We start from the raw sequence: 12,551 nt of genomic DNA on the forward strand, positions 1-12,551 counted from the left end.
ATATGGATGCTCAAGCAGAGGAAGGAAAAGGAGCAGCCAAATCTAAATCCAAGTCCAAATCCGACTCTGAGTCCAAGTCCATGTCCAAATGTTAGTCTGTCTGAAAGTTTTTCTCTTGTTGTAAAGTTTTTAATAGTTTGTTGGCGCTTTCGCTGATTTGCTGTAGTAAAGTTTGACTCTTTGTTGTGATACTCTGTAGTTGGATAATGTCTAGGAAGGGTATATCAAATAAAAGTTGAGAGAGGCAGAGAGAGAGAGAGTATAACAAAGATATTGAGATATCTTTAAACTGCCTTAAAATATCCTGTGTTTAATCGAAGCCATGCATTTTGATACTACTTCATTAAAGTCATTGTAAATTTGTATTTTACTATGTGATTAGGATACATCAGAGTTACAGATAATGAGTTTCAATATTTTATATGAGATACTCCATAAATTCTATTCTAAAATTCACTTGGCTCATCGAGCTCTTTCCGTTATTTAAAAAAGTTTGTTTCTGCTTTAATTACAACCACACACAGCAAATGATTTTTTTGTCCAGTACTTTCTGCAGGGCATTTTTCTATTCTATCAATACCCTTTTCCTCTGACCTTACGTGCTTTTTCGTGTTTCTCTTTAAACTTTGTCGCTTTCTTTAAACGAAATCCTTGGCAATTTTATCAAATACAGGGCATTTTACTGGGATACCACTCTGCAATGTGCTTTTCTTACTGGTTTTTGTTATTTATTCGTTACTTTTGTTAGCTCAGCAGCTGACTTTGGACAACAAACAGTAAGCCGAAAAGTATGCAATGCTTAATTTCAATGGCACTTGCTAATGAAGCGCCTTCAAGTAGACAACATTAAGCTAGTCACATTTAACTTAAGCTGCATCATCTATTTTCTCAACTCTTTTTTTTTGTCCAGTCTCTGTCTTTCTCTCTCTGCAATCCTAAGCTCGCACGTGTCCACAATAATTTGGCTTTAGCTGCACTGCGCCCAGAAGTATGCTAAAAAATGCAGCGAAAACTGTGTCAGTTGCCGAGCGTGGCCAACAGCATTTAGCATACAGACAAAAAAAGAAACAAAAAAAAAACAAGTCAGAGCAACTAAAATTTGTCACATTTCGTAGGCTTCTGGGGTACAAAATGAAAAAGGGAAAAAAAGAGCAGAAAATAAACTAGAAAATAATCAACTAAACTAATCAACTAAATCAACTAAACTAATGAAGAAAGTTCCCATGTTATCTCTCTCTCTCTCTCTGTGGAGGTTTATGTGTGTTTTTTCTTATGCTCTGCAGCATTGCGAAAAACTCGTAGAAAAGTAGTTAAACTTAAACTTTTAGCTTCTTTGCCTGACATAATTTCAGTGTGCTCCCCGTTGAATGATATATACAAGTTGCAATAATAAATTTGCACTGCAGCTTCACAAAGTATGTGCAAAGTTTTTTTCTTGGCTTTGCCAACACACGCACACACACACTTATATATATATATATATATATATGTATGTACATCTGTCGGGAAGGAAGCGCTGCGACAAAATGAGGTTTCTGCTGGCTAATGTGGCGTATGCGTATTAAAGTTGCATTTATATTCAACAGAGATTGCAGCTAACTCCGTTTTAAATGGAAAAGCTTAGTTCCATTGCATTATTTAATCCCTGAAGACAGTTGAAATTGAAATGGCAGACACAAAATAATAACAATAATAATCAAAGCAAATGTAAGAGAATTTACAAATTTGTAAAGCACACTTTTAGGCTCATTTAAAATTAATTGAAAACAAGTCCACTTAAATATTGCATAATTATAAGAAGGATTGACACTAAGTGCAATCTCTGTATTTGCACTTAAAGTGGTCTTAACTTAAGTTAAACACGATTTGGCTGACCTAATAAAGTCCCGTTTAAGTCTTTTTGTTAAGCGATTCTCTCAAATTATTTGTTTAAAGTCAACTGAGTTCGACACCAAATTAATTCAGTCACAAAATTAAACTTAATGTACAAATTAAAATTTTAGCATATAAATTTTAAAGTTTCATAACATTTTAAATTTTAAGCTGAAGTCTTAAAGTATTAAACTATAAATTTAAAGCATTAGCTTCGGTTGGAGTGTTATTTACTACTCAAGATTTCTATAAATCACATAGTTCGCATATTAAACTTAGAGTCCAGTTAAATGTAAACTGAAAGTAATTTCTGCATATGACAAAATCAATTAAACTATATTTTTAACGCCAAATGATGTTTATATAATATAATATTATTATTAATAAAATAATTCTTATACTTAGAGTTTATTGTAAATTAAATAAAATTTAAAGAACTGAAATTTTAACACAACATAGTTTAATAAATTGTTTGTCAGCAGTTAAAATTTGTCCTCGCTGACCTTCAACGCGTCAAATCAAGCAAGTGCACATACATATTTTTCCATTTATGCGTAGCTGCATGCTTAGTAGTATTTATAATAGTATTTACTTGCATTTAAGCCACAAATTGCACTGGCATTGTTTGATGCCTTCAGCTTCTGCCACTTCTGCCACTTCTGCCACTTGTACGTCTTCTGTTTGTTCGAGACGTAACGTACCCCTTGTTGGCCAAGTTCAAGCCATGGCTGGCAGCAACACAGCACGTGCTGCCCAGATTCATCTCAGTCAGTGGCAGCAGCGCACAGTTTCTCCATTTAAATGAGAAAAAATTGTGGAAAATTTGTAACCGAGGCGTTTTGTTAGCTCCCCATTTTGCCGGTCACGAGCTGTTTTCTTTTTTTTTTTTCGTTTTGGCTTCTTTTATATTTGTTATTTTTGTTATTTTGGCCGGGCTTTGCCAGTCAAGTCAAGTAAACATGACGTGCGATGTCTAATATTTTTTATTTTCTATTTTATTTCTTTGTTTTTTGTTTTTCTACTCTCCCGCCAGTCGTTGTCTCCGTGTGCTGCACTCGCTCTTCCTCTCACTCTCAAGGAAAATATTTTACATTTTCATGCATGACGCGTTTAATCACGTGATGCATATGATTTTCAGCCGTTGAGGGCAGACGCCCCCACTTTCCACTTTCCACTTCTAGCTCCCATTTCCCATTCTCCTCTCTCATTCTTCTTTTGCCATATGCATACAATTCCATCAGCATGAATTATGCCTTGCATACTTTTAGGCTGTCGCTGTTTTTCTCTCAGTCTCTGTCTCTTTGTGTGTGTGTGTGTATTTGTCTCTCTGTGTGGTTGCTGTGTTTTTGAGCTTAGCTCTTTGGTTCTGTCTGGGGAGCTTGTGTTTAATGGCGCCTTTGCGATATGTCGCCTTTTATTTTTACTACTTGCTGTTGGTTTTTGGTTGGGCCCACTTGAAAAACTTGTGGATTAGAGCGTGTAATTTAACTAAAAAGAGCACTTCACATACGACGACTGTTGCCCAGTGGTTGCGTTATTCCAAGTGTTTCGGTTTTGGTTCGGTTCGGTTCGGTTTTCGGGCAATGTGCTTTTAATTTCCCACCCAGCGCAATACATATTCCCCTGTTATTTATGTGCTTAACTTTCACAGTCCGCTGGACCAAAAACAAAAAAAAAATAAGAGTCATAAAAATGCTCGACATTTTCACACTTTTGCGCCTTTAGCCCAAAACTGAAAATGAAAGCAAACAACCAGCCAACAAACAACAACATCAGCAACAGCCAGCAACAGCAACGTGGCCCAAAAATATATTCAAGTGAATATTTATGAGCGACAAAAGTAGCATTTGTGCTTTGCATTTTGCTTTTCAAAATGGCGTGTGTTTGTAGTTGTTGTTGCTGTTGTTCTCCCAACTACAACACATTGCTGTAAGCAACAGTCGGCCAAAAGCGACGGCCATCGTCAACAGACTCATTTTAGCTTTGGCTTTTAGTTTTTGGCCAGCTTCGTTCTTGTTGTCAACATTTCCGACGCTGATGAGTTTATGCTTTTGGGCCATATTACTTTATTCGTATGTGTTGGGGACTGTAACTCTGTGGTTTAACCCCTCATACACACACATATATAGCCCATTCATGACTGTCATGAGTTTTCCGCAATTGATGGTCTAATTATGCCGCCAACACTAAATTTCATGACTCTGGCGGCTGAACTGGCATATGGATGAGGTTGAGGGTTTTTAGCAGCCCTAGATCGCATGTTATTTAATGGAAAAACATACATATATACACAGGACTGTGTGTGTGTGTGTGAAGTGTGAAAGATGCCCGTCAACGATTGCCCTTTGGCAGACGGACTGGCAAACGGTCGATGACCAGTTGCTGATATGACTCAGTTACGGCTTAAGTACAATTATTATCGCTGAAGTTTAATTGACAGTTTGACAGGCATTGAATTGAAGCATTGTGAGTATACCCTGTAAAGAGAATAGCTGCTGATGGGGCAATATAACTTATAGACCATCAAGCTATTTTGTTGGCTTTGTATTTTAACCGATTTAGTTCGGGTTTTTGAGCAACATTTTGAGCCACTTTCGTAAAAAAAGCTTAAGTCGAAAAAAAAATAATATAATAAAAATAACAATATAAAACAATTTAATTTTATACTTTTTTACAATAATATATTTTAGACTACGAATAAATATAGTAAAGTAAAAAGATAAAAATGGTAAATTAGTCATATTTAAATGTAAAATTAATTAAGATTATTTACTACACCAGAATTTTCTTTAATAAGAAACTTAGTTTTTTTTTTTTTAATAAAGGAAAATAGAAACAGTAAACATATTTATTTCCGAGGGTATCCAGTCGTTGGTATCATTTTTGTAAGCAAATAAATTAAATTTTAATATTTTCAAGTCGGACTAAAAGCGCAAGCTTTTCAAATAATGTACATTAAATTGTCATCAACAATAGGTTACATTTAAATATAGATATATTTATTTTCATTAAATACTAATAAGCAATATAAGCTACGTAACTTTAATCAGGTTTCTCACAGCACAAAAAATATGCAAATTAAATTGTTCACACTTAATAACTTTTATTATTTGCATATTTATGAGTACACACACACACACTCACACACACACACACACACACACATTAATTTCTATAATTATCTACAATAATTCTATAAGGTATTAATTTATACAAATTAATTCCAAACTCATGGTAAACAAAAAAATTGGTTAACTAAATGCAAAAAAAAAAGAAAACCAAATTAATTAATCGACATCGACAAGTTTTTTTCTACCAAAAAATGGAGAGAGAAGCGTGTTGGCCTCAGCTGGCTTTAACTTTAATAAATAGATTTTAGTTAATATTTTTGGTTGAAAGTAGAAGGTTGTGCCACAGTCCGTATGTCTTTCAATTGGCCAACATTTGTGCTAACTGTGCTATTCCTGAGTCGCGTTGAGGGGCAAGTGTTTGAACAGCCGGCAACGATGACGAGGACAAAGTAGGTCGTCAATAGGCTTAGCAAAAAAATAAAACGAGGTCAATCTATTATTGAACTGCCATTTGCTTATGTGTACTTTCAGCGTGGTTTACACAACCTATATACTGGGAGATGGCGGTGGAATTAGAGGCGGTGGCGCCACTCAACTGCCAAATCATGTGACTGTTCAAATTCTAAAGCCGGCTCAGTTACATGAAATCATGGTAGGCGAATCGCTGGAGCCATTGTTGCAGCAATTGTTAAGCCAAACTGTGCCAAATTGGCAGCAATCTCAGCAGCAGGAGCAGCAGCAACAACAACAATATTCACACAGGCAGCAGCAACCACAACAGCAACACTTTTTTGTTTATGAAAACTCGCAGGCTGCGCGACCGACAAGTCAACAACCTCAAATATTGCCAGGGTTCAATGGCGTCAACGTGCAGCAGCAACAGCAACAACAACAGCAGCTACAATCGACATCGATGCCAATTCAGCGACAACAACAACAACAATATATACAATATATACAAACAGCGCCAAAAATCGTTGCGGCAACACGGCCGATTGCAGGAGGCGCTTTTGTGGCGCCAACAGCAACTGTGGCCCACAGCTTTCAGCCAATGTAAGCAAAAAAAAAAAAACAACAAACAACAACAAACTTTACTTATAATAATTCACATTTTTTTGATTTCTTTTTCTTTTTTGTTGTTGATTGCCTTTGCACAATGCATTTTAATTAGCTCATCTCAAGCGAATAATGCGACGGAGGCGGCAACATCATGTGAGCGTTGCTGCAACGAGGAGGAGAAGCACAAAATTGGGGCGGCTGCCACGCCCTGTCCCTGCTGCAATCTTACCACACCGCTGCTGAGTGCGTCGGTGCTCAAGGCGACAGTTGGTTAATGGAATTTAATTAAATAAACAATAGCTAAAGACTTGGCGCTTAATAATAAACCACGGAAGCGGAAGCGAGTATGAAAAAGTGTTGCATATTTTGGGGCGCATATGAAAATGAAGCGAAAGAGCGAAATAATATGAAGCAACTCAATGCAGATCAAAGAGTGGACATTGGGATTCGGTCTTTCGAATCAGCAGAACATTTCACAGTTGAGGCAGCTGCATAGGCAGTTAATCCATTAAATTTACGCTCTTTTAGGTAATCACAATTTAAAGTTTACGAAGCGTATGAATAACATCTGTTAAGTGTGAGAGATTTAGTACTTTCGAAAATATTTTCGAACTTAAAATAAACGGTTTACTTTCAGTTAAGGTTTAGTTATATTTTATATAATTAACAAAATTATAAAAAATTTGTTTTATGTATTTTGATTCTACAAGAAACAAAGAAATGAAAAAAACAATTAATTTTAATTAATATACAGCGGTCTTCTAGGACTACAAAGCAACCGAAAACCAACCAAAATCGTATGGGATTTTTACATTTCTGGAACACACCTGACAGTTTATTAATAATTATAAAATAAAAAATGAAGTGTGAGAGAGAGAAAGAGCGAAAGAGTGTAGCTGGCAGAAAGTTTATGTGTGGATGTGGAAGTGTGTATGTGTGTGTGTTTATTTGAATGTGTGATTTATCTGTCATCAAGGGGCTACACGAGTCGGTCACTCCTTTGACTGCAGACGCCCCTGTTGTCCACACACACAAACACACACACAAATTTCCACAGTGAGAAGACGACAATGTATTTTACTAAAAACAATCTCTAAAAATATAAAACATGCCACAAAAACCGCAGCACTTCATGTTGAGTGCCACGCTATTCCTTCTCTCTCACACACTCTCTCCCTCTCCCCCATTTCTCTCTCTCTGACAGCCTGAAAATAATAAATAAAAAATCTGTAAAAACTATATTGCAATGACTCTGTTTGTGTGTGTGTGTGTGAAAAATGAAAGTGCTGAAGTGTTTCTATTGTTTTGCGTCAACGCTAAGCGCAATTGCCAGACAACAACAGCAACAAAAACAATGTCGACAGCCAAATCTGAAAGAGAAGACTATGACGATAAGGATGAGTATTAGAATGAGAACGAAGTTGAGAATGACAAGGATGACATCAAAAAGGTGGCAACATGTGTCCACATGCATCATTGTACAAGCTTGTGCAGAGAAATGCTTTTTAGTTCCGAAATGTCTGAATTCAATCAGCAAAATTTGTTGAACATCTATTGTTGCATTTTTCTTAACATTTCTATTTTCTTGTGGGATCAAATGATATTTGTGAAATATCTATAAAATTGTTTCATAATAATTTTAAATTAATGAGTAGTTATTGAATTTTCTGACCACTGTCTGCACACAAACTAACAAACGAGCTAAACAACAGACCAATTTGTGCGTTCATTAAAAATTTAATGACTGAACTTTAACCTATAAATAAACTATGAAAAAAAAAACTCTTGATTCACTGTCTCAACTATTGAATTGAGTTAAGTATTAAGCGATGCTTTAATTGTCTGATAAATTATTGACTCTTAGTTTTAATAAATAATATATAAATTATAAAAATTATTTAAGTTAATTTCTACACATGATACATGATTTTAAAAATATAAATGGAAAATCAACTTTAATTTTTGAATTTTGTGATAAAAACTTAAAATAAGAGTTAAAAATTGAAATATTATTTTATAATTTTGATCTTTATCAAAAAATAAGAGTTAAAATTAAATAATTGTATTAAAAATAATTCCCAATTCCGAACCGTGGTTGAAACTCCTTCAGAGAGGTAAGTGTAATTGTCATGTCTGTTGTGCTGATGTTGGCCTTAAATGGCAGAACTGTAATTTCATGCTCGCTGCTTGAAAATGTGGCCATAATCCGGCTGCGTTTGCTAATTAAATTCTAAGCATTTGCCAGCAGCTTAAAAAGTACAACAAAAAGACAGCACTAAAAAATGTTTTATACGGCAAACAAAGTAGCTAAATTCCAGCAAGAGTGAGTCCAACTTTAGTTCTTATCCACCCCAATCCACCCCAATCCTCAATCCTCCATCGTCGACGACAATTTCCATTGCCAGAGCAATTGCAGAGATCCTGGCGACCCACACACGCCCCTATGTAAATTTCAAATGGCAAATGTTGCCACCATTCTCTTTCCCCCTTCGCATCAGCCTCAGAGACTCAGTTGAAGCTTTGTGATGCCAGCTTTTGAACTGTCTTCGTATTGTAGTGTTGTTGTCGTTGTTGCTCTTGTTGCTGCTATTGTTGTTGTTGTCATTGCCGTCTCTAAATTAACCGTTTCGTTACATCAGCGCTCTCCTTTGGCAGTCTTTGTGCGTTGCCAGTTGCCAGTTGGCCGGATTGTGTGCCTCTGCCCGGAGATGTTGCAAGTTGCGAGTTGCGGCCATGTCAACGACAAGCTCTTGTTTAGTTTCAAGTTTGTATGAGTCAGTCGTGCGTGCCACGACTGCGCTGCCAATTGGTGGCAATCAGAGGCTGGCAGACGGCAGGCAGTCGACTTTAAACAACACCGCACACTCAACTCAACTCAACTCAACTCCGTCTCTATCTCCATCTCCATCTCTAACACCGTCTCCAATTGCGATTCCAACTCGACAGTTGGCTTTGTCTCTGCAATGGAAGGACGCCCTGATTGGCATTTACAATTAGCGCGCGGGTAAACAGACAAATCGCATGGCCTTAAAAGCGACCTAATGAACGCCTTGCCTTGCCTTGCCTTGCCACGCCCCAACAGCCTCTTTTCACCTCCCACCACTCCAACAGCCCTTTCAGCTGCTTTCTGCTACACACATATGCACACATATGTATATGAAATTGGAATAATGTACTTGTAATTGGATATGTGATTAATGAGGCATGTTTGAATTTACTTTGACTCATCACACGTGCTGATTTATCGCTGTCAACGGGGCGTGCCACACACATACATACACACACACCTATACATTTCAATTATTAACTTTCGCTTAATCATTTTACAATTAGTTCTTGACCTGGCCAAGATTATTGCTAGCCTATTGATTTTGTTTTGATTTATTCGCTTATGCATTTGAATTGACGTTGGCGTTAACAGCTGCAGCATTTTCCTCTGCCTTAGCGTGTTGCAAGCTTGAGCTGGCAATCAAAATGTTGCAAGCTTGTTGTTGTTGAAAATGTGCAGTTAATTTTGACTTAAATGGTTGTATGTTTCTTATTGTTGTTGCACTTCTTGATGTCAACAACACGTTGCACGCTGCAGAGATTAAGTAAGAAGCATCGATAAAATATACGTAATTAATGACAATTAAGTGGGCGTGGCAGCAACAGCTGCTCAAAGTAACTGCCTCAAAGTAGTTAACTCGTTGCTAATGATCCATTTTATGAGTTCGTTGCAAGTGCAACGTGTGTGTGTGGCAATTGCACTTTTTTCTTATTGTATTGCTGCAGGCGTTAAGTAATTGCAAGGTCTTTAGGTTGTCAATGGAAGATGCCGTTCAATTGCTCAGCTGCGGCAGCAACAGTGATGGCAACAACAACACAAGCAGTTCATATATCTTCTGAATGGTTTGGTTGCCTCTTCTTCCCTGTACTCACTTCTCACCCGATACTCGGGTCAATCATTAATTAAGTATTTTAACGAACAATTGTTGTGTAAAGCTCTGATGTTTTTCGCTTTGCCTTATGGCGACAACATTGTTCTCAATGAAATTAAAAGTGGTAGAAAGGAGAAGAAAAGCGAGATCTGAACTGGACCATGTTAAGATACATTATATTTATTTAAACAATTCTTTTATTTCTTTAAATATAATTTTCGTCGTGATTTCAGGCAAATATAAGTGAGTTAAAGATTTTAAATGTTAATTTTTATAAATTAAGGTCCTTAATAACTGTTACTATAAGAAAGTTTTACCAAGAAACTATGCGTTTAAGAAGCGTCCTATGTCGAAACCAAGATTATGATGGAATCATTTTTTTTACCGAATTAAATTACATTTAAATGCAGATTGAATTAAGAGGCCAAACCATGATCAAAAAGACATTCCGTTTAAAAATCGGTTTAGTTTTGATAAAGTTATGGAATTTTGAAATTGGTCCAACCTTCGACCTAGGAACTTTACATGCCAAAATTTTTGTCCGATTTCAAATGATTTTTTACAAAAAAATAAAAGGCCTCAAAATCAAGTTTAAAGTGTTGTTTTATACTAATAATAATATAAGGAGTTGATTAAAAGTTAAAACTTGAGATTTAAAATTTTCAATTTTCCAAATTTCAAAGGGGGGACCCTTTGCATTGAAATGAAAACCGAGTATTTTATTTTTTTTAAAATTAATTAAATGTAAATGCAAAATAAATTAGGATGCCAAACCATGTTCAAAATGACATACCGCTTGAAAATCGGTTCACTTTTGACAAAGTTATGAATGCATAAAGTTGGTCAAACCTCTGACTTAGCAACTTTACAAGTCAAAACTTTTGCTCAATTTGTCATGATTTTTTACAAAAAAATTAAATTTCTCAGAATCAAATTTAAAGTGTTGATTTATATTAATTATAATATAAGGAGTTGATTAAAAGTGAAAACTTGAGATACAAAATTTTCAATTTTCAAAATTTCAAAGGGGGGACCCTTAGCATTGAAATCGTGACCGAGAGAAATATTTTTTTTTTACGAAATTATTTTTTTTCAGCTAATTGTATTTTGAAATCGTAATTCTTAAATGTCTTTAAATAATAAATAAAATAAAGGTCAAAGATCTACGAGTATGTAATTTCAAGACTTTAATTTAACCGCTTAACTGCTTAACCGAATAGAATAACATCATAAGTTAACCATCTCTTAAAAATGAATAAAAATACTATATTAAATTTGAACTGATATTTTATGTGTTGAATTTTGCAGATGATTAAGTGCAAATGTTGAGGCTTTTGGTCAAAGTCTGTAATTAAACCGAGACCCTAGAAGTTGAAGGTGGAGAATTTGAGGAGAATTGTATTTGCCAGCAGTTTGTTGTGGTTGCATTGCATATTAAATCTAATTCGATTTGCATTTGCCGACAATGGGTAACGATGATGGGTTAACGCTCTCTTTGGATTGAGGTTGCACTTCGAATTGGGAGTTTTGGGAGTTGAGGAATTTTGGGAACGGAACCGCAGAACTCCCGTCAAATGGGCGTCGATGCGTCTGGGAAGTTGATGTAATTTTGCGGTTTAGTTTTGAGGCACGTTGCTTTGAGGCTTTTCGCTTGAAAGCTGTGCAAATACAAAGCTCCAGTTTAGACACACAGTCAGTTATAGGGGCTCTTTAAAATATGCTACGGTAGTCTCCATAGATAAGTGAAATTTTGTTATCCCACGCGTCTATGCCAAATGCAGAAACAAAAAAAAAAAAAAACTAAAAAAACAAATGTGAAATTCTTGTTATTTGTCTTGTTTTATTGTTGTTGCTGTTGCTGGTCTGCTGTCCGGCGTATTTTGTTCAGACGTAAATTCCCAACAATTCTCAAATATTTGTGAATATTTTTTACTCGCTTCCAAAAACATGTCTTTGATCTCCAACATGAGCCAGGAACAGGGAAGGGGACAGAGACAGAAGCACAAACAAGGCACTTGAATGCAAATAAATATAATTTACAAAAAAAAAGTGAAATAAAATTAAAATTCAACAAATACGCGAATAATGTAAGTGCTTAAAACAATGCTAAATAAGCCTCAGAGTTTGACGTTGCTTCTGGAATTATTTTTGCCAGGCAGCTCGTCGCCCCAATGTAAATAAAGTTATCAACAGGCGAACCCAGGGCCAGAGGAAAGGGGGAGAGAATTGGAGGTAAAGGGGTGGCTCAACTGGTATGGGTTTTCCAAAACATAAAGCTTATTGATGCCTGTTCTTGCCCAAAAAAACCACAATCTGTTTCGTTGTAAATATTTCTCATAAATTATTTTATATGCGGCATTGATTGACAGTCAACTTGGGGGCATTTTTAGCCACTTATCCATACAAATGAGGTGAAATTTATAATACAGAGTGGGTATATCCAAAAGCATAATCATTATGAAATAGCTGTATGGTGTCTGTATAGTCGGAATCTTTTAACACAAGTTTTTTTTAGAGGTATTCTTCTAATTTAGTTGCCTTTCTTTTGCATTTACTCAAAATAGTGGCTGAATCAGTCTATTTACGAGCATACTCTGTAAAGTGGCTGAAAGGGATATTATAGTAATAG

At 35.8% G+C, this 12,551-nt stretch overlaps 1 long non-coding RNA gene across 1 annotated transcript; it reads left to right on the top strand.

The window, feature by feature from the left end:
* Positions 1-5,906: 5,906 nt before the first annotated feature.
* LOC117791904 lies at positions 5,907-6,399 on the top strand. Its single transcript, XR_004618111.1, has 2 exons — positions 5,907-5,996; positions 6,115-6,399. It is a non-coding gene; the product is annotated as an uncharacterized LOC117791904 (long non-coding RNA).
* Positions 6,400-12,551: the final 6,152 nt, after the last annotated feature.

Source organism: Drosophila innubila, assembly GCF_004354385.1.
Source record: "Drosophila innubila isolate TH190305 chromosome 3R unlocalized genomic scaffold, UK_Dinn_1.0 2_E_3R, whole genome shotgun sequence".
Lineage (NCBI taxonomy): Eukaryota > Metazoa > Arthropoda > Insecta > Diptera > Drosophilidae > Drosophila > Drosophila innubila.